Source organism: Spinacia oleracea, chromosome 4, assembly GCF_020520425.1.
Source record: "Spinacia oleracea cultivar Varoflay chromosome 4, BTI_SOV_V1, whole genome shotgun sequence".
Taxonomy (NCBI): Eukaryota; Viridiplantae; Streptophyta; class Magnoliopsida; order Caryophyllales; family Amaranthaceae; genus Spinacia; species Spinacia oleracea.
The window spans coordinates 89,096,246-89,120,421 of NC_079490.1; the positions used below are offsets into that span (position 1 = coordinate 89,096,246).

General features: G+C 32.9%; 1 pseudogene; it reads left to right on the plus strand.

The window, feature by feature from the left end:
• Positions 1 to 270: 270 nt before the first annotated feature.
• Positions 271 to 3,292, plus strand: LOC130471689 (protein FAR1-RELATED SEQUENCE 11-like; annotated as a pseudogene).
• The last annotated feature ends 20,884 nt before the right edge of the window (positions 3,293 to 24,176 follow it).

Consider the following 24,176-nt stretch of genomic DNA (forward strand, 5'->3'; position numbering starts at 1 on the left):
TTTGTATCATTGGAAAAATAAAAGTTAGTATCATTATTAGTGCATAATTGCTAATTTGGCACAATTTGATGTATATACATTTGCCGCATACTCTGGATCTTATTTTAACTTGCCATGATACAATTTCGCCGCATACTGCCAAAGACTGAAACGTTTTAGCCACTCATGTCCATTTTTAAGTCTTTAAATATTTATTTTGAAGCCTCTCAAACCAAAATACCAAATACATTAATGTTTTCACATAATAACAACGCTTCCTAACGTACAAGTATGCTTAATTTTGACTTGAATGAACCTCCAACTGAGGAGGAAGTGTTTCAAGCTCCTATAGACGGGGAAGATGGTGAACCTTTTACAGGTCAAACCTTTGAAAATCAAGAAGAGGCATATTTTTTCTATAACAACTATGCAAAAAGACATGATTTTGTGGCCTCTAAATATCTTACGGATACTAAACAGGGAAAGACGGTCCGATAAGATTTTTTTGTTATCTTGGTGGAAAACCACGCAAAGGTAATTGACTTGTCAAAATCTCAAAGACATAAGGGTTCTGCGAAGTGTGGTTGCCCTGCTCATATGCGCATTACTCTTAAGCGGTGCTTTGATATATTTTTGGAAGAATGGCATGTCACTATATTAGTTATAGAGCACAATCATGATATGTTGTCACATGAAGAACTACGTTTTCTTCCCGCAAATCGCACAATCACTCCTGAAGATGAACAACAAATTATGTTATATAAAGAAGCGGGATTGATAATTAGACAAATAATTCGGGTCATGGAGCTTCAAAAAGGTGTTAAACATGGTGACTTGCCATTTTTTGACCGAGATATCCGCAATATTTTTGGCAAATTTAAGAGAATACTTATAGATGTTGATGCAAAGAACCTAATGCAGTATATGAAATGTGCAAATAAATACAATAAAATGTTTCAATATGCATATACATTGGATGGAGAAAGAAGGCTAGAACATTTATTTTGGTGTCAACCTCAATGTTTTGAATGGTACCAAAAATATGGTGATGTTGTAGCTTTTGACACTACTTATAAGGTTAATTCATATGACATGCCATATGGAATTTTTGTTGTTGTCGACAATCATGGGAAGACAATTTTGTTCGGTTGTGCGCTACTTTGCAATGAGACAACATCCACTTTTAAGTGGTTAACTAGTGTGTGGCCCGGGGGATGCCCCGGTTGCTACTTTAAATAATTAAATTTGGAGATTCTTCTCAATTCGGGCTCAATATTTGACCAAGGTACGTGTAGTCCATAAAAGTGAAAATATTCATTAAGTTGATCAACTACACATGTACATTGCGTCAATTATCATGTCAATTACTTTTTCAATTAGATCATCTTAGAATTCATTTAATTTATTTTCTAATGGAATTAAGTGTTTCAAATTAATAAACACAAAATTAGATATATGGTGGACATATTTATAGTTGATGCTTATGAGACTTATGATATGATATCATGTTTAATTCATCGTATTCCTACAGCTTTAATTTGTCTTATTCCAATATATTGTATAAGAAATAAAAGGCAACATAAAGATTTAAATTTTTTAGACTTCATGTTAACATGTATTTATAAATTAATGTGCATGGATAAACAACAATTAGTGGTTGGTTAAGATGGTAATAAGAGTTATTCTCCAAACTTGAGGTCTTGTGTTCAAACCTTGTTGCATTGATTTTTAGTTGTCAATAACAACACATTGCCTTGGTGAGTGAATGACGTGGCGTAACAGGAGAGTTCTACGTGGCACATAAACTTTTTCCGCAATGCCTTTTAATATATTAGTATAGATTAAGGTATGCCTTTGAACTTTAAACTTTGAATTTAAAATTAGTTTACACAATTTTTTTCAATGATTTAATTACTTACAAATTATTCTGCTTTTTAATTATTTTGAAATACCAGACTTTTGTTAGTATTATGAAAAAATCGTTAAAGACTATCATTACTGATCAAGATCCTTGGATGTCTGAAGCAATTTTAAAGGAATTGCCGACTACAAAACATAGCTTTTGTATATGGCATATTACTTCAATGTTTAGTTGTTGGTTTGCTTTACTTCTACGGAATGACTACCAAAAGTAGTGTGGTGATTTTTATATGTTATACAAGATGACTATATCCGAGGAGTTTGAATACAATTGGTATTTAATGGTTGAGAAATATAATTTCCAAGACAATAAGCATGTTAAAGGCCTACATAACGTGAGACATTTTTGGGCACCGGCTTATCTTCGTGATTATTTTTTTGGAGGGATGATAACTAGCGGAAGATCATATAGCATAAATGCGTTAATAAAAAGATTTGTTTCTTCTCACACATGTTTGACAGATTTTGTGAAGCAGGTTAATTTATTTAAACTTAATCATTCGTTAATTATTACCTTTTGATATATTGTGATAACAACGAATCTCTTTATTTACATGTTTTCTAGTTGTACATATGTACCTTTTCATTATTGTTTTTTTTATCAAGCTAATTATTTTCTACTACAAAATTTAGGTTGATATGCCGGTTCAAGAAACTAGTCATGGACGTTTACATAACAAAGTGGTTGCCACAATCAGACCCGTGTCCTTGAAAACAAAGTTGTCTCTGGAAAAACAAGTTTTTGAAGTCCTTACACCATTTGCGTTCACAAAGTTTCAAGAAGAATTTTCAAGAGTTAGTTTGTATATAATTTATCAAGTTGACAACAATGTGTTTATGGTAAGATATTTTGAAAGGGGGACTGTTATATATCATAAGGTCTTTTGGGATGGACAAACAACATTGTGCAGTTGCAAAAATTTTGAGTTTTGGGGCATAATTTGTCGCCATATATTGCGAGTATTTTTTTCATGGTGATTGTTTCATAATTCCACCCTTCTATTTACCTCCAAGGTGGCATTGCGATGCATTGTTAGAAGCTGCAAGTAGCTTTCAGGAAATGGAGGAGGAGGATGTATTGTCGGAGGAAGGATTTACTCCCACAGAGAGTTCACTTGAAGGTCAAGATATTGTGTTGTGTCCCCCTCATTCAAAGACAAAAGGACTTCCTAAAAAGAAGCGAGATAAAGGCGGAAAAGAATTGGGAATGAAGCGGACTAAGTGTTGTTCCATATGCAAACAATCCGGTCACACAAAACCTACTTGTCCAAACAGAGAAATTATTTACACCTCAAACACTATGGATGAAGGTATGGCATCTACATCAAAGAAGAAACAAAAGAAAACCGCAGAAGAATTAGGATTAAATCCCGTCTTTACATTGAAGTTTTAGATAATTCTTTCACGTTATTAAGTCATTTTCTTATAGTACATAGTCTGACTACTACGTATATAGTATAACTTTTTGAGATATTATATTTTTATTTTTGTACGGAGTATATGTAGTCCAAAGTAGGTAGTATCACTTTTGGCTTATAAACAAGAAAATATGTTTTTGCGACTAAAAATGTTGAACCATTATTTGCAGATTAGTAGCAATCAAATAATTAACATGAAAATTCTAGGTACAAAAGATCACATTAGCTTTATAGAGATAATAAAAGCGCTTAGTAATGCGTAAAGTTAGTATTTAACTAAGGTAGCAGTTAGTAGTAGTACGTATTAGTATTAAACGTACATAAGGTTAGTAAGGTTAGTATTAGTACTAGTATAATACCCGTGTGATGCACGATTTATGATCTAAATATAAATTTATATGAAAATCTGGCAGTCAATTATCATTAAAATAGTGCATGGACAAAATTATTATTCATCCCTATTCATCATCTCCTGTCAAACATTAAGTTATCTCATCCACCCTTCTTTTCGTTAGTCATATCCACTTAATACTTGTCTCATTTATCTCATTATTCGATCATTTAACGCCTACCCACCCCTCCCAATCTCCATCTCGAGAGATCAGGTATAAAATAAAATTCATCCAAGCTCCATCACCCACCTATGTAACCTCACCCCTAGTGTCAATTTTTATTTTATTTTTGGTAAAAGAGTTTTGAATTGTAAAACTATGTTCTGACGTCTTCGATAATTCAATTGTCTGGTTATATTAATTGAGTAAATATATAAACATTATCATATGTACGTTAGTGTAAAAAAATGTTGATATATTCATAATCATTTTGATGAAAGATAAGCGATGCGGGCGGGAGGGTCCAATTTAAAATTCGTTCTCGCCCCCGTTACCCGCTTGCGGATACATTTTTAACCACATCTCCCACCAAACTTTCATTGGTTCTCTCCCACTTGGAGAGGATGCCCGGAGGACTCCCAAAAAACCACCTCCACTGACAATATGACATCTCTATATTCGGTAAATAAGCCACTTTACCTTTACCTAACTTTTGAATATATTGGCATAACTTTATTATTAAAATTAATTGTATTAGCTAAAATATTTAAAAATGACATCCATAATAGTTATGATTGGGTTAGTGATCCAAGTCCAGGAAATGTAAACTCACCCCATCACCAAGGTGGGTACATGTTATCCTTATACCCACTCACTAACACCAAATCTATATTTATTAGTAATATTAGTCAATCATCCACGTTATCTTCGTCTTCAGCCTTATCTAAAATATACCTCACGGAGTAAATGATTTGTAATATTTTACATTAACATATAAAGATTATTTTTGTTGTTCCAAACATAATAAGCAAACAGATCGAATCATCTAAATCTTAATCCCTCCGTCGCATAATATAGCGCCTGTTTTCCTAAAATTGTGTCCCTAAATGATGTGCATATTTCTATTTTAAACCATTAATTTTTACCCATAATACCCTCATGCACTATTTGTAATTCCAATATTGTCCTAAATAAGTCAAAATTTTTACTTTGAAAATTATACTTTTTGACTTTTATTCAACTCATGTGCTTGATTTTTGTCTTTTTTAGGCCTATTTATTATGTACACACCTTTAATCTCTAATTTCTCTCTTCATAAAAGCCAAGTAACATGTACTTTATCTTAAAAGTACAAATAATTATTATTTTTATTATCAATGTTATCCTTTACCTTAATAACCGCGATTTTGGTCAAACGGACACTATATTATGGGACGGAGGGAGTATGATTTTAGAAATAGTTGATTACGATAAATTAGTCAAAAGTTTAAATTAACATGCCCTTACGACTTCAATAATACTATGTGTGAGGAAATAACTGGTTATTTCTGAATTCGTGTAAAAATATCACGATAATGAGAACGTGAATCTTTTTTAAAATAATTGATAGTATTTATTATATGGCAAAAAAAATTAAATAATTGATAGTATTTATTATATGACACAAATTTTTAAACAATTGAATGGATAGTACAAGTTCAACTATTATAAGATTTTCTATACGAAGTATTGGTTATCTGAAATTGCATTCAGTGGATTATAATGTAAAAATATATTACCCACCAAATGATCAAAAAAAAAACAAATAATACAAAAATTAAGCGAAGTATTAGATGATTCAATCAATATGTACGTTCAAGATTTATCAATTATACATTAGGTTTAGGGGGAGAAATATTTTATACGGGGTAAAAAATATGGCTGGTCAAATATAATCAGTACTTGTTTGCTCAAAATATTATCTTTAACGTTAATTAAGCAATTGAACCAATAAGTTAAGAAATATAAGCGGTCGTTTGGTTAAGGGGGTCTTACACAAAGTTGCCGTTTTTTTTTTTTTTTACAAAATTTTTGATTAGTGTTTGATTTTGGATTGACTTTTATTTTAGATTTATTTTTAATTATTAGAGTGTTTGATTTTGGATAGAGTTGTATATATTAGAAATTAATTAATTAAAATATCTACCTGGCGCACACACTTTTTTTTTGGACAATACTAAAAGTCCTGTATTTTTCACGTAAATATGAAGATTTGTGTTTTTTGGGGTTTTTTTTAAAAAAAAATAGATTAATATTTGATTTTGAATTGACTTTATTGTAGATTTTTTTTTTATTAAAGTGTTTGATTTTGGATGGATTTGTATAACTTGTATATATTAGTAATTAATTAATTAAAATATCTATGTGACACACACATTTTTTAATTCTAAAATAAATTAGAAATCTTACTTTTCATTGGTCGAAACCATTAGATTTCCTACGTGGCACTCTAATAGCTCAGCAAATATGCACGGTCATTTTTCAATGTCTTCTTTGAAAAATAAAATAAGAGATAATGTATGCCAAAATGAGTTAAGCTCCCTTATAATGAATGTGGCAGTTAAGGGTCTTATATTTTTAGTAGCGCTACACGATATATTGTATCAAGAGAATATTTACATATGATTCATGTAGTACAAACTTATAAGCTTTAAGTATGGATAAATAAATAAATAAAAGTACGGATAATAAAATATTACCATCTTCTAACGTCTTAGTTTGCTTGACTGTACCTAAATAAGTTTGTGTACCCTTTATTTTATTAATTATCTCCATAATATCTACGGAGTAAATATTTTGATTATAAAATTTGTAATACAATATTTAAAATATATGTAGTAGGAGTTACTAAAAATCATTAAGTAATTACAACTCTATAGGTTTCCATATAACAATTATAAATCTATCTTACGTTGTACTATAATTTTACTAAAATATATCGTGAAAATCTAACGTAAAGTTTCACTCCATGAAGTGTTTGTTGAAGAGCAAAAATAAATAAATTATAATATATACGTAGTAGTACCTAATGTGATAGGATAACATAGAACATGTTATATTTTAAATTATTATGTTAATTTTATCACATGCTTCTTAATATATATCTAAATACAAATGAAAAAAATTATTAGAAATTTTTTTACAAAAATATAAATATAATACATACGAAAAGACCTTGATGTGTTTCTCTACTTATCTAGGATAACATATACTCCGTATATATATAGATATTTAAAGACCTAGATAAGAATTAATCACAATTAGATATTTTTTTAAAGACCTAGATAAGTAGAGGAACACATAAACTTCCATTTTTTTAAAGACCTTGATATTGGTGTTAGTCTATCATTTTACTTGCTTTGTAATCCCACTACAAGAAATTGTACCATTTAATGACGAGAAATCCCGTCCCTAGAGATCAATAGTGGTGGGATTTCCAGTCGCAAACCCATTATAAAAAGGGGATGAATTGATGAAAAATATCGTCGTTAGCCTATCGTAAAAGGGATATGCGATGGTTGTTCCCGTCTTTATTTGATTGTTAGCCCCATCGCAAAAACTTTTGTGACAGAATTTTTAATCTGTCGTTATTGGGTTGTCAGATACAAATTCTTGTAATGCCCTTTTTTTATTTATTAATCCTCTCTTATTTATATTGTTTTTGCATATTTTTTTGAGAAAAATAAGAAGAAATGCTCGAAGATCATCGCGCATTGTTTTAACATAATCTTGGTTGAATTAGGATGCAAGATTATTTTTATCTATGACTTATGGGTTTGGTAATATATAATGAGTATTCTTTTCTATATTGGATTTTGTACAGTACGTGGTACACGGAGAGGTTTGAGAATTAAAAGGAAAATTAGTTTAAATTGTTGTGTCAATGAGAATATGAGATATTGGTGGATCATTTTTTATGCATTTTCCATATTAGTTAGTGTTACCATAAAATACAATAAGTTAAATATGACAACAAAAAATTATATATTAATTCATTGTTGATATTAAAAGAGAGGCCAATCAATGAGTGACATTTGTCATCACCACATTGATTTCCTCTCTTTTAGTATAATATATAGATTAAATGTACATAAGGTTAATTAGTAAGTATTAGTATTAGTATTAAATGTACGTTAGCTAGGTTATATTTAACTAAGGTAACATTGTAGTTAATTAGTAGTAGTACTAGTGTAGTACCCGTGCGATGCACGATTTATTATATGAATATTAAATTTGCATATCTAAAATATAGCTATATGCAACTATTACCAAATAGAGTTTATAGATAATCTTCTTATTAAAACATAATCAATAGATATGTTATTGTCCCATTTCGTGTCTTATTTATTTAACAAATTAAAAAAAAGGTACACAGATAAATTTACGTTCTTCCCCTTTCATAACCCATGTAAAACATAAATTTTCTCACCCGCTATTTACTTCGAAATTCATACCCACTTAATAATACTCCCTTATCATCTACATCATTACCCGGACATTTTACACCTACCCCACCATATTCTTTATTCAGCTATAGATAAGTTCGAAGTGGATTAGGGTTGGTCCCTCAACATATGTACTTGCCTAAAATTCTCATCCCCATGATCGTCACCACGATAGGTACGAATACTCATCCCCGTCCTAATCCGTACCTCGCGGGCGGAAAATAAGATCAACCCCGCTTCATAACCCGTCCGTGTATCCACACCCGCCTCAAACCAAGCCCTAAACGGTTGGACCCGACATTATTTTTTGATAAGAGAATTTTGAATTTTAAAACTTTAAAAGTATTTGAAATTTTGGTTGTCTGGTTAAGATTACATTATACGTACTTTGGACACATATAGCTTCTAGATATTTTGCTAATTAAAATTAACCATTGATTTGTTATTTCCCCATTTGATGTCTTATTTATTAAAAAAAGAAAACAAATAAGGGTACATAAACAAAATTAATTTCCTCCCTATTCATCACATTTGTTAAACCTAGCCCTATACGGCTGGACCAGACATTATTTTTTGGTATGGGAGTTTTGAATTTTAAAACTCTATTCTAGAGTATTTGACAATTGGTTGTCTGATTACATTATACTTTGGACACATATATCTTATAGATATTCTCCTATTTAAAGCTAATGATGAGTAAATTTGTTATTGCCCCATTTGTGTCATATTTATTAAAAAAATGAAACAAATAAGGGTATATAGACAAAAAAATTCATCCTCACTCATCACACGTGTCAAACCTAGCCTTAGACCGCTGGACCCGGCCGACATTATTTTTTGGTAAGAGAGTTTTGAATTTTAAAACTCTCATCACAATTTGGTTGTCAATTACACTATTCTCTGGACATATATACCTTATAAATATTTTATTAATTAAAATTAATGATAGACAAATTTGTTATTGCCCCATTCGGTGTATTATTTATTAAAAAACAAATAAGGGTACAAAAACAAAAATTATTTTCATCTCCATTCATTATGTGTCAATCATAGTGTTATTCTCATCCACCCTTCACTTTTATAGTCATACCTACTTAATCATTTTATATTTACAATTCATTACCCGTTCACTTAACACATATTCGACTATTTACTTTATTCAGCTAGTCATGACTTTGAGACTGGTCAGGGTCTCCACACTCGTACAAGTCTAAAATTCTCATCGATCTTATCCCCATCACCCATGATAGGAAAGATACTCACCGTACCCCTTCTAATCTCCTTCTTAACGGGTAAAAAATAAAACTCATCCCCGATCTATCACTCACCCATGTATCCACGTACATGCACTCGCTTAAAACCCACCCCTGGACTCAACATTTTATTTTGGTAAGAGAGTTTTGAATTTTAAAATTCTACTATAGATTCTTCTACAATTCCAGTGTCTTATTATAATAGTTAAGGAAATAAACAAAATATTATGATATGTACTCACCGGTCCGAATTTAATCGTTGCAATATTCTTTTCACGAAATTTTATGCGATATTGTAAGCTTATGTATTATAATTTGATAGAAAAATAAGTATGATGAGAGATAGTGGGAATTATTTTTTATAGAATCAAGTGTAAGAGGTGAATCATAGAGCGACATAGCTCCACATCGATTTTCGTTATCTGGAATTGCGCGCAAAGATTTTTCATTAGATTACAATGTAAAATAGAGGCAAATATATTACCCATCAAATGATCAAAGGCAAAGAAACTAATAATGTAAAATGAAACTAAAAAGACTCTTAATGAGATTAAGGAATTATTAAATAAAAGGATAAGTAGAAATTATATATTCGAGAAAGAAAATATACAAGGTTATTAAACAAATTTTTTCAATAAACATGTTTTACACAACCTTAATAAGTATTGCTTCGAATATTAAAGCAAAAAGGTAAATATTTGTTATACATAGGCAATATAAGACATATATTTTAAATAAAAATTGACAATACATACAGTTAGTCATTAGTAAATTTAAGTTAAATATATTAGTACATGATAAGAGATGTTAAAATATTTTAAATAAAAAGATATTTTTGACAACCTTGTTAAAATATTTTTATTATTATTTTAAACAGATCATTGTCATATTGTAAATATTGTGATATTGAAGTAGATTTTTAGTATAATTTTTTTAGTCAATAATCTTGATGTATATACACAACATATTTCAACATGTTATTTTAGTAGTATATTTAAGTTAAGAAATTTATTTCCATAAGTAAATAAGTAAATAAGTATTTAGTAGTGTAATTGATTTATTACCATAAGTAATTAGAAAGTTTAAGTAAAAAATAAACGAAGTATATTAATTATTTTATTTTAAGTTTAATTATTTATATTAAAAGAGAGACGAAACATAGATTGACATTTGTCATCACCACACTGATTTCCCCTCTTTTAGTATATTATATAAAAACGAAAGGTACATTTCATGCAAGAATTAACTTGCAAAGGTATTATAAGATTTCTATACGGAATATTGTTTATCAGAAATTGAATTCAGTGGATTATAATGTAAAATTACATTACCTACCAAATGATCAAAAATAAAGAAACAAAGAATGTAAAAATCAAACGAAAAAAATATTGAAATTGTTTCTCAAATTTCATATTAGATGATTCAATCAGTACGCATGATCAAGATTTATTAATTATAAATTAGCTTTAGGGGGAGAAATATTTTATACGGAGTAAACAATATGGCCGGTCAAATAATAATTTTAGAATATATGTGCATGCATGTGATATAATCTAGTGATGGATAATTTATTGTTAACTGGTGATGAATCAATTATATTTGTTAACTGACAATTTATTTTATATACTACATATGTTAGTTAAACTTAGAATAACAGTTAAATGTCGGTTAACAGTTTAGGCCAAACGTATAAATGGTAAACTCCAGATTAGTGCATAAACTAAATGGATTATATGATAGTTATTGTTATAAGTGACTAATTTCTATGGTATATATTAGCTGTTATGAAGCGTATAAATTTCAAATATTTAACCTAACATATACGATGTATGTTTGAGTTAGACTATATGTAAAATTTGATTATATATACATTATAGAAAATGCTCTATAGTAATATATATGTGCCCCAATTGGTAACCACTTCCATTATACGGAAATATATATGTGCGCCAATTGTACTTAGTTTTAATGATTGAACTCAACTAACTCTCTGCATTGCTTCTCTACATATATATGTGCGCCCATTGATAACCTTCCAATACACGGAAATATTCTCTTTATTTACATGTTTTCTAGTTGTACATATGTACCTTTTCATTATTGTTTTTTTTTATCAAGCTAATTATTTTCTACTACAAAATTTAGGTGGATATGCCGGTTCAAGAAACTAGTCATGGACGTTTACATAACAAAGTGGTTGCCACAATCAGACCCGTGTCCTTGAAAACAAAGTTGTCTCTGGAAAAACAAGTTTTTGAAGTCCTTACACCATTTGCGTTCACAAAGTTTCAAGAAGAATTTTCAAGAGTTAGTTTGTATATAATTTATCAAGTTGACAACAATGTGTTTATGGTAAGATATTTTGAAAGGGGGACTGTTATATATCATAAGGTCTTTTGGGATGGACAAACAACATTGTGCAGTTGCAAAAATTTTGAGTTTTGGGGCATAATTTGTCGCCATATATTGCGAGTATTTTTTTCATGGTGATTGTTTCATAATTCCACCCTTCTATTTACCTCCAAGGTGGCATTGTGATGCATTGTTAGAAGCTGCAAGTAGCTTTCAGGAAATGGAGGAGGAGGATGTATTGTCGGAGGAAGGATTTACTCCCACAGAGAGTTCACTTGAAGGTCAAGATATTGTGTTGTGTCCCCCCCATTCAAAGACAAAAGGACTTCCTAAAAAGAAGCGAGATAAAGGCGGAAAAGAATTGGGAATGAAGCGGATTAAGTGTTGTTCCATATGCAAACAACCCGGTCACACAAAACCTACTTGTCCAAACAGAGAAATTATTTACACCTCAAACACTATGGATGAAGGTATGCACTACAAGAAATTGTACTATTAACGACGGGAAATCCCGTCGCGAAAGGCCAATAATCGTTGATTAACGACGGGATTTTCTGTCGCGAACCCGTCATAAAAGGGGGCCGTTGTTAATAGAAATCCCGTCGTAAATCCATCGTAAACCCGTCGTAAAAGACATTTGCGACAGTTATTCCCGTCATTGTTTGGTTGTTTTCCCCGTCGCAAAAGCCTTTTGCGACGGGATTTTTGACCCGTCGTAATTAGTTTGTCGTTAAAGATAAAAATTCTTGTAGTGATGGCATCTACATCAAAGAAGAAACAAAAGAAAACCGCAGAAGAATTAGGATTAAATCCCGTCTTTACATTGAAGTTTTAGATAATTCTTTCACGTTATTAAGTCATTTTCTTAGAGTACATAGTCTGACTACTACGTATATAGTATAACTTTTTGAGATATTATATTTTTATTTTTGTACGGAGTATATGTAGTCCAGAGTAGGTAGTATCACTTTTGGCTAGGGGTGTCAATTCTCAATCCGACCCAGTGAACCCGATGGATTTGTCCGACCGTTTAGAATCCGAACCGTTTAGAACCCGCGATTTAAAATCCGAAATCCGATCCGATCCGATTATATTCAACCCGAATCCGACCCAACCCGTTAGTATTGATCCGATTAAGATCCGAATCCGTTAACAGACCGATCCGTGACAATCCGGATCCATTTAATCCGATCCGAAACGATCCGAAACCCGTTTATGATCCGATCCGTTTCAATCCGAATCCGTTCCAACCCGAGGAATATCCGTTTAATCCGATCCGTTTTTAATCTGTGACCCGTTTAATCCGACCCGTTTCAACCCGTGACCCGTTTAATCCGATCCGTTTTTAATCCGTGACCTGTTTAATCCGAACTAATTCCAACCCATCGATATAATAATATATTCAATAACTTATATTACTGATCTTAAATTCTTATTACTTTTAAAAGTTGGTTATTATTTTCGTCCCCTAATTAAGTCATCGATATGATAATATATAATTTGGAACCGAACTGACCCAAATTCCAACCTGCTACCAAATAACCCGATCCGATAATTACCCGAACCAATATAAAACTGAATCCAATGTAACCAGGCTAAATTAGTTTCATTCCAACCCGTTTTAGTCTGTTACCGATTAATCCGATCCGAAATGAATCCGATCCGATATGAATCCGACCCGAAATGAATCCGATCCGATATGAATCCGACCGACATGAACCCGAACCCGTTCTAGTCCGACTAAACCCGTTAACAATCCGTCATATTCCAATCCGATCCGATCCGACCCAAACCGACTACAATCCGACCCGTTTACAACCCGATCCGATATGAATCCGTGAATAAAATATCCGACCCGATCCGGTCCGTTAAGTTTTCAATCCGATCCGATCCGACCCGTTAGCTAAATTAATCCGTTCCAATCCGATCCGTTCAACCTGAATCCGATGAGTCCGACCCAAACCCGATCCGTTGATCCGATTTGACACCCCTACTTTTGGCTTATAAACAAGAAAATATGTTTTTGCGACTAAAAATGTTGAACCATTATTTGCAGATTAGTAGCAATCAAATAATTAACATGAAAATTCTAGGTACAAAAGATCACATTAGCTTTATAGAGATAATAAAAGCGCTTAGTAATGCGTAAAGTTAGTATTTAACTAAGGTAGCAGTTAGTAGTAGTACGTATTAGTATTAAACGTACATAAGGTTAGTAAGGTTAGTATTAGTATTAAATGTACATAAGGTTAATTAGTAAGTATTAGTATTAGTATTAAATGTACGTTAGCTAGGTTATATTTAACTAAGGTAACATTGTAGTTAATTAGTAGTAGTACTAGTGTAGTACCCGTGCGATGCACGATTTATTATATGAATATTAAATTTGCATATCTAAAATATAGCTATATGCAACTATTACCAAATAGAGTTTATAGATAATCTTCTTATTAAAACATAATCAATAGATATGTTATTGTCCCATTTCGTGTCTTATTTATTTAACAAATTAAAAAAAAGGTACACAGATAAATTTACGTTCTTCCCCTTTCATAACCCATGTAAAACATAAATTTTCTCACCCGCTATTTACTTCGAAAGTCATACCCACTTAATAATACTCCCTTATCATCTACATCATTACCCGGACATTTTACACCTACCCCACCATATTCTTTATTCAGCTATAGATAAGTTCGAAGTGGATTAGGGTTGGTCCCTCAACATATGTACTTGCCTAAAATTCTCATCCCCATGATCGTCACCACGATAGGTACGAATACTCATCCCCGTCCTAATCCCTACCTCGCGGGCGGAAAATAAGATCAACCCCGCTTCATAACCCGTCCGTGTATCCACACCCGCCTCAAACCAAGCCCTAAACGGTTGGACCCGACATTATTTTTTGATAAGAGAATTTTGAATTTTAAAACTTTAAAAGTATTTGAAATTTTGGTTGTCTGGTTAAGATTACATTATACGTACTTTGGACACATATAGCTTCTAGATATTTTGCTAATTAAAATTAACCATTGATTTGTTATTTCCCCATTTGATGTCTTATTTATTAAAATAAGAAAACAAATAAGGGTACATAAACAAAATTAATTTCCTCCCTATTCATCACATTTGTTAAACCTAGCCCTATACGGCTGGACCAGACATTATTTTTTGGTATGGGAGTTTTGAATTTTAAAACTCTATTCTAGAGTATTTGACAATTGGTTGTCTGATTACATTATACTTTGGACACATATATCTTATAGATATTCTCCTATTTAAAGCTAATGATGAGTAAATTTGTTATTGCCCCATTTGTGTCATATTTATTAAAAAAAATGAAACAAATAAGGGTATATAGACAAAAAAATTCATCCTCACTCATCACACGTGTCAAACCTAGCCCTAGACCGCTGGACCCGGCCGACATTATTTTTTGGTAAGAGAGTTTTGAATTTTAAAACTCTCTTCACAATTTGGTTGTCAATTACACTATTCTCTGGACATATATACCTTATAAATATTTTATTAATTAAAATTAATGATAGACAAATTTGTTATTGCCCCATTCGGTGTCTTATTTATTAAAAAACAAATAAGGGTAAAAAAACAAAAATTATTTTCATCTCCATTCATTATGTGTCAATCATAGTGTTATTCTCATCCACCCTTCACTTTTATAGTCATACCTACTTAATCATTTTATATTTACAATTCATTACCCATTCACTTAACACATATTCGACTATTTACTTTATTCAGCTAGTCATGACTTTGAGACTGGTCAGGGTCTCCACACTCGTACAAGTCTAAAATTCTCATCGATCTTATCCCCATCACCCATGATAGGAAAGATACTCACCGTACCCCTTCTAATCTCCTTCTTAACGGGTAAAAAATAAAACTCATCCCCGATCTATCACTCACCCATGTATCCACGTACATGCACTCGCTTAAAACCCACCCCTGGACTCAACATTTTATTTTGGTAAGAGAGTTTTGAATTTTAAAATTCTACTATAGATTCTTCTACAATTCTAGTGTCTTATTATAATAGTTAAGGAAATAAACAAAATATTATGATAAGTACTCACCGGTCCGAATTTAATCGTTGCAATATTCTTTTCACGAAATTTTATGCGATATTGTAAGCTTATGTATTATAATTTGATAGAAAAATAAGTATGATGAGAGATAGTGGGAATTATTTTTTTACAGAATCAAGTGTAAGAGGTGAATCATAGAGCGACATAGCTCCACATCGATTTTCGTTATCTGGAATTGCGCGCAAAGATTTTTCATTAGATTACAATGTAAAATAGAGGCAAATATATTACCCATCAAATGATCAAAGGCAAAGAAACTAATAATGTAAAATGAAACTAAAAAGACTCTTAATGAGATTAAGGAATTATTAAATAAAAGGATAAGTAGAAATTATATATTCGAGAAAGAAAATATACAAGGTTATTAAACAAATTTTTTCAATAAACATGTTTTACACAACCTTAATAAGTATTGCTTCGAATATTAAAGCAAAAAGGTAAATATTTGTTATACATAGGCAATAGAAGACAAATATTTTAAATAAAAATTGACAATACATACAGTTAGTCATTAGTAAATTTAAGTTAAATATATTAGTACATGATAAGAGATGTTAAAATATTTTAAATAAAAAGATATTTTTGACAACCTTGTTAAAATATTTTTATTATTATTTTAAACAGATCATTGTCATATTGTAAATATTGTGATATTGAAGTAGATTTTTAGTATAATTTTTTTAGTCAATAATCTTGATGTATATACACAACATATTTCAACATGTTATTTTAGTAGTATATTTAAGTTAAGAAATTTATTTCCATAAGTAAATAAGTAAATAAGTATTTAGTAGTGTAATTGATTTATTACCATAAGTAATTAGAAAGTTTAAGTAAAAAATAAACGAAGTAAATTAATTATTTTATTTTAAGTTTAATTATTTATATTAAAAGAGAGACGAAACATAGATTGACATTTGTCATCACCACACTGATTTCCCCTCTTTAAGTATATTATATAAAAACGAAAGGTACATTTCATGCAAGAATTAACTTGCAAAGGTATTATAAGATTTCTATACGAAATATTGTTTATCAGAAATTGAATTCAGTGGATTATAATGTAAAATTACATTACCTACCAAATGATCAAAAATAAAGAAACAAAGAATGTAAAAATCAAACGAAAAAAATATTGAAATTGTTTCTCAAATTTCATATTAGATGATTCAATCAGTACGCATGATCAAGATTTATTAATTATAAATTAGCTTTAGGGGGAGAAATATTTTATACGGAGTAAACAATATGGCCGGTCAAATAATAATTTTAGAATATATGTGCATGCATGTGATATAATCTAGTGATGGATAATTTATTGTTAACTGGTGATGAATCAATTATATTTGTTAACTGACAATTTATTTTATATACTACATATGTTAGTTAAACTTAGAATAACAGTTAAATGTCGGTTAACAGTTTAGGCCAAACGTATAAATGATAAACTCCAGATTAGTGCATAAACTAAATGGATTATATGATAGTTATTGTTATAAGTGACTAATTTCTATGGTATATATTAGCTGTTATGAAGCGTATAAATTTCAAATATTTAACCTAACATATACGATGTATGTTTGAGTTAGACTATATGTAAAATTTGATTATATATACATTATAGAAAATGCTCTATAGTAATATATATGTGCCCCAATTGGTAACCACTTCCATTATACGGAAATATATATGTGCGCCAATTGTACTTAGTTTTAATGATTGAACTCAACTAACTCTCTGCATTGCTTCTCTACATATATATGTGCGCCCATTGATAACCTTCCAATACACGGAAATATTCTCTTTATTTACATGTTTTCTAGTTGTACATATGTACCTTTTCATTATTGTTTTTTTTATCAAGCTAATTATTTTCTACTACAAAATTTAGGTGGATATGCCGGTTCAAGAAACTAGTCATGGACGTTTACATAACAAAGTGGTTTCCACAATCAGACCCGTGTCCTTGAAAACAAAGTTGTCTCTGGAAAAACAAGTTTTTGAAGTCCTTACACCATTTGCGTTCACAAAGTTTCAAGAAGAATTTTCAAGAGTTAGTTTGTATATAATTTATCAAGTTGACAACAATGTGTTTATGGTAAGATATTTTGAAAGGGGGACTGTTATATATCATAAGGTCTTTTGGGGTGGACAAACAACATTGTGCAGTTGCAAAAATTTTGAGTTTTGGGGCATAATTTGTCGCCATATATTGCGAGTATTTTTTTCATGGTATTTGTTTCATAATTCCACCCTTCTATTTACCTCCAAGGTGGCATTGTGATGCATTGTTAGAAGCTGCAAGTAGCTTTCAGGAAATGGAGGAGGAGGATGTATTGTCGGAGGAAGGATTTACTCCCACAGAGAGTTCACTTGAAGGTCAAGATATTGTGTTGTGTCCCCCCCCATTCAAAGACAAAAGGACTTCCTAAAAAGAAGCGAGATAAAGGCGGAAAAGAATTGGGAATGAAGCGGACTAAGTGTTGTTCCATATGCAAACAACCCGGTCACACAAAACCTACTTGTCCAAACAGAGAAATTATTTACACCTCAAACACTATGGATGAAGGTATGCACTACAAGAAATTGTACTATTAACGACGGGAAATCCCGTCGCGAAAGGCCAATAATCGTTGATTAACGACGGGATTTCCTGTCGCGAACCCGTCATAAAAGGGGGTCGTCGTTAATAAAAGCAAGCCAAGCGCGCCACACGAACAGCCAAGGCCACGCCAGGCCCAGCGCAAGGCCAGGCCCAGCAGGCCGTGGCAGCGCGCGCAGCGCGCGCAGCTGCGAGCAGTGGGCTGCGAGCATTGCTGCAGCTCGCGTGGGCTTGTAGCTCGCGTGGGCCGTGCGGCCGTGTGGGCTGTGCGCGGGCATGGCCTGCACGCTTGCGGGTCATGCTCGCGTAAGTGTTTGTGTTCGCATACGAAACCTAAAACGTGCAGAATTCGTTTAATGATTAAATTCCTAATTATATTTGATAAATTAATTCTAATTTAATTAATTCGTATCCTAATAGGATTCCAATTCTCTTTCCATACCCCTATAAATATGTGGCCTGGGTTCACAATTTATAATGAGTTATTCAAGTATTCAAAGTGAGTTTTTTAGAGAAAAATTCAGGCACACATCTTGCTCAAAAGTGCCGAAAATTTATAGTACCTTAGGGGCGATTCTAGTTGGTCAATCTTCAGGCGGATCCGGACGTGCTGTGGACTATCCCACGGAGGGACGACACTTGGAGTCCTAAAGACTTGTTCTTGTTCGGTTCGGGCGCAGCTAAGGAAGGCACGCAACAAAGAGTATGCATCTAAACTATGCTATATGATTATGTGTAAATAATATGTATTCCTGGCTAAATGGTTTTTTCCGCATGATTTATGAATTGTCATATGTATCATAACCTAACAGTGGTATCACGAGCCTCTTATTATTTTCATAATCTAAATTGCATGAACATGGTTAAATATTACAAATTTGCAAGAATTAAAAGGGGTGATTAATTTTTGTAATTGTTAATTAATTGCAAATTGCGTTTATTTAATTATACGTACGCAGTTTTTCGGCAGTTTCTTCGTTACTCATCCAAATCGAGTGATTTTTGTGTCAATTCCGCATGTAAAAGGCATTCTAAAATTTTGACAAAAAGAGTATTTTTCTGCCGAACCCAGAATTCTCAAATTCGAAGCCTAACTATGACTTTTCGAAGGTTTTAGTTTTTCGAATGCAAAATTTCGTAAATTTAAGATGTTAAATTAAATATTTGCGATTCTTGTTGATAAATCTTGAATTTTTGATTGACCTACTGTATATGTTTAACAAGTTTGAATGCCTAGCCTTGTTAATTATGCAATCTAATTTGTAATTATGATTAATTAGTTGAAAATTAGAATAATTTAGAATTAATTTGATTTTCATAATTAATTATAATTTAATTAGAAACCTATGATTAAAAACCCCCATAAAAATTGTAAATTTATGATAAATTTTAAATTTTTATGACCTAGGCTTGAATCCATGATAATCGGAAATCAATTGAATAATAAATTTTCGATTTTTCGCTCTAAAATTATGAAATTAATATTAATTTATTAATTTGTCATTAATTTTAAATATAAATTTTAAATTTTTATGCGATTCGTTCATATAACTTGCACGCACAAAGCAATGGACGCTACGTGTTACCCTTAAGGGGTGTTGTATAGTGCGGGCATGCGACGACGAGCAAGGGAGCTCGTCGCCCGTGCGGCACGAATGCAATGAGCAAGGGCATGGTGCACGAGCACAAGGCAGCAGCCCTGCCTTGTGTCGTGGGCCACGAGCTATGGACGAATGTGCATGGGCGAAGGCAAGGCACGGCAGTCGCGTGTGGGCAGCAAGCGAGCTGCGCCACAACGCGCACTGCCTCGCGCAAGCGCGCGCAGCGAGCGCAAGCTCGCGTGCCACGAGCGCTGTGCCCAGCGTCGATCGCGCGCAGCGAGCAATTGCTCGCGCACAGCGAGCGATGGCTCGCGCACAGCGAGCGATGGCTCGCGTGCATCGAGCGCTGGAGCGCGCGCAGCAAGCGCTGGCGAGCGCGCACAGCGAGCGATGGCTCGCGTGCATCGAGCGCAGGCGCTCGCGCAGCGAGCACCAACTTGTGCGATGGCTTGCGATGGGTAGATGCAGCAGCTATGCGACGAGCGCATGGGCTGCGCGCACATGGCCAGCGATGGCTGTGTGCGTGTGGCCCATGGGCGTGCGATGCGTAGGGTGTTTGCGTTGCGATTAGATCGTTTTGAATGTTTAATTTGAAATTTTCAGTTCACGTAATTTTAATTAATTTTAAAATTAATAATTTAAATTATTTTCTTGGATTTTAATTTTGAATATTGTAATTATAATAAATTTTATTTTTTCTAATTATTTTACTAAAATTAAAATCATGAATTATTTTAAATACGACTGAAATCAAATTAAAATTTTGGATTCAATTATAAATTTATATGAGCTTTAAATTTTAATTAAATTTGTATGTTTCCGGTTAGACTAGAAATACATTTTTATGTTTAAAATTAGTAAAGCATATGAATTTATTGGTTTAAGTGGGAGCGCTTTTAGTCATAAACTCTTGATTAGGTCTACGAATCCTTAAGGTTAAAACAACTTGATTAGAATTAATAAGGACTGAATAATTGGTAGATTATTGGTGCCCTTGATTAATTGCTGCAAATGTTTACGTGATGCATAATGTGTTTTACTAACCAGCTATGTGGGCCATTCATGATAATGAATGGGTGAATGGTATATATTGTATATGTACTGTTTTGCAGGTTATGTAGTGACTAGTATGGCCCAAATAGGATAGAAAATATGGTCTGCGTACCATTAATTTGAATGTAATTGGTCTATAGTACCAAAGTTGTTTTTCAATTCAAATATGGTCTGCGTACCATCAAATAGTTGTAATTAGTTTTAATTATAGCTTATCCTATTTGAAGAAAATGGTGCCTCCCACGGAGATTTTCAAGACGGACTTTGAAGTTAAAGCTTCAAGATGAAGTCGGGCCATACTAGATCACATTTATCTTATGCATGCTTTAAGTTATTTATTGCTTTAAATATGTCTTAATTATGCATGAGATTGTGGCTTGATTATGTTGCATGATTAAGGATTTTAGTTCACTTAAAATCTAACCAACATAGTAAGAGCCTTAAGTTCCAAACTTTAAAATTGAGTTAAAAGGTGCCATGCCAAAATATACACTTGCTTGGATATCCTTTACATCAATCTAGTAATAGTTTTCGCTCAGCGAGGTGTTACTTATTGGTCCTAAAGGGGCAAGGTACACAAACAATTGTGAGTACATGTTAGTTTTGGTGAAACTCAACGATATAAGTAAGGAGTCCTTTTATGTCGTGGCAAAATCGATAGATTTACCTAATAAGTTCTTAGACGTACCTATCAACCAAGAATAGTTTCTAGACTATTAGCAAAAGGCTTTTGCTTACCTAAGATGTTTTAGGATTAAGTCAACAAACTGTGCTTAGTTCTTCAATGATTTTAGGATCTTGGAATCATTTTATTCACACCTGCCGGAACACATAACTTGAATAAAATGCTTAATAAACATTGAATTATGCATGTATGCTAGAATTTAAGTTTATTAAGAGAAACTGTGAATGGTTATTTATTTGTTTATTCTTTTCAATTGTAGTTTTTAATATGGCAAACAACAATTCATTCAACATTCGATCAATTCTCGAAAAGGAGAAGTTGAACGGGAAAAACTTCCTTGACTGGCAAAGGAACTTGCAAATAGTTCTTATGCAGGAAGAAAATGAGTATGTCCTAGATGAGGCGATGCCCAAAGCCGCAGGCCACGGGGTCACTCAGGCAGCCCTCAATCGTTGGATTGATGCCAACAAGGATGTGAAATGTCTAATGCTCGCCACCATGAGTGCGGATCTGCAGAAAACGTTCATCAACTCAGATGCTTTCACAATCATCAGTGAGTTGAAGAACATGTTCCAAGATCTGGCTCGAGTCGAAAGATTCGAGACTCATAGGCAAATTCTTGAGACCAAGCTTAAGAAAGGCGAGCCCGTAAGTCCACATGTTCTCAAAATGATTGGACTCATTGAGAATATGAGTCGGCTGGATCAGCAATTTTCTCAGGAAATGGCTATAGACACCATCCTCCATTCTCTTCATAGCGGGTATGATCAGTTCAAACTGAACTGCAGTATGAATAGTCTGGACAAAACGCTCACTGAGCTTCACGGTATGCTGAAGACCGCTGAAAAGACGCTCAAAAGTGATAAGCAGGATGTGCTTATGGTGCGTGGGGGCAAGTTCAAGAAATCTGGAAAGAAGAGGAATGCTAAGAAAGGTGGCAACAAGGCCAGCCCAACTAAGCAAACTGGCGCCAAATCTGTAAAGAGGAAGGTCAGTCAACCCACTTCTGAATCCGAATGCTTCTACTGTAAGAAGAAGGGGCATTGGAAGAGAGATTGCTTGAAGCTAAAGGAAGATCAGAAGAACGGAACAGTCGTTCCATCTTCAGGTATTTTCGTTATAGACTGTATACTTGCTAATTCAACTTCTTGGGTATTAGATACAGGTTGTGGCTCACACTTATGTTCCAATCCACAGGGACTAAGAAGAAGTAGAAAGTTAAGCAAGGGTGAAGTCGACCTACGAGTGGGAAATGGAGCACGGATTGCTGCATTAGCTGTAGGAACTTACTATTTGTCGTTGCCCTCCGGGCTAGTTTTGGAACTGGAAGAATGTTTCCATGTTCCAAGTCTCACTAAAAACATCATTTCAGTTTCTTGCTTAGATACTAAGGGATTTTCCTTTTTAATAAAAGACAATAGTTGTTCGTTTTATTTTAAAGAGATGTTTAATGGATCTGCTAGATTAGTCAATGGACTTTATTTATTAGATCACGACAAACAAGTATATAACATAAATACCAAAAAGGCCAAAAAGGATGATTCAGATCTCACCTATCTGTGGCATTGTCGATTAGGCCATATAAACTTGAAACGCTTAGAAAGACTTCAAAAGGAAGGAATTCTAGAACCATTTGACTTAGAGGATTATGGTAAATGCGAATCATGTTTACTTGGCAAAATGACAAAGCAACCTTTCTCTAAAGTTGGAGAAAGAGCAAATGAACTATTGGGTTTAATCCATACAGATGTATGTGGACCAATGAGTACAAATGCTAGAGGTGGTTTCAGCTACTTTATCACTTTCACTGATGACTTCAGTAGATATGGTTATGTCTACCTAATGAAACATAAGTCTGAATCCTTTGACAAATTCAAGGAATTTCAGAGTGAAGTAGAGAATCAATTAGGCAAGAAGATTAAGGCACTGCGGTCTGATAGAGGCGGTGAATATCTGAGCTATGAATTTGATGACCATCTGAAAGAATGTGGAATTCTATCAGAATTGACTCCTCCTGGAACACCACAATGGAACGGTGTGTCGGAACGGAGGAACAGAACCTTGCTAGACATGGTCAGGTCAATGATGGGTCAGGCCGAACTTCCATTAGAATTTTGGGGACATGCACTAAATAGAGCTGCACTCACTATAAATAGAGCTCCGTCTAAAGCTGTCGAAAAGACTCCATACGAATTATGGTTTGGAAAGCCTCCAAATGTGTCTTTTCTTAAGATTTGGGGATGTGAAGTATACGTCAAACGATTAATTTCAGACAAACTTCATCCAAAATCTGACAAATGTATCCTTGTGGGCTATCCAAAGGAAACAAAGGGGTATTACTTCTACAATACATCTGAGAACAAGGTGTTTGTTGCTCGAGATGGTGTCTTT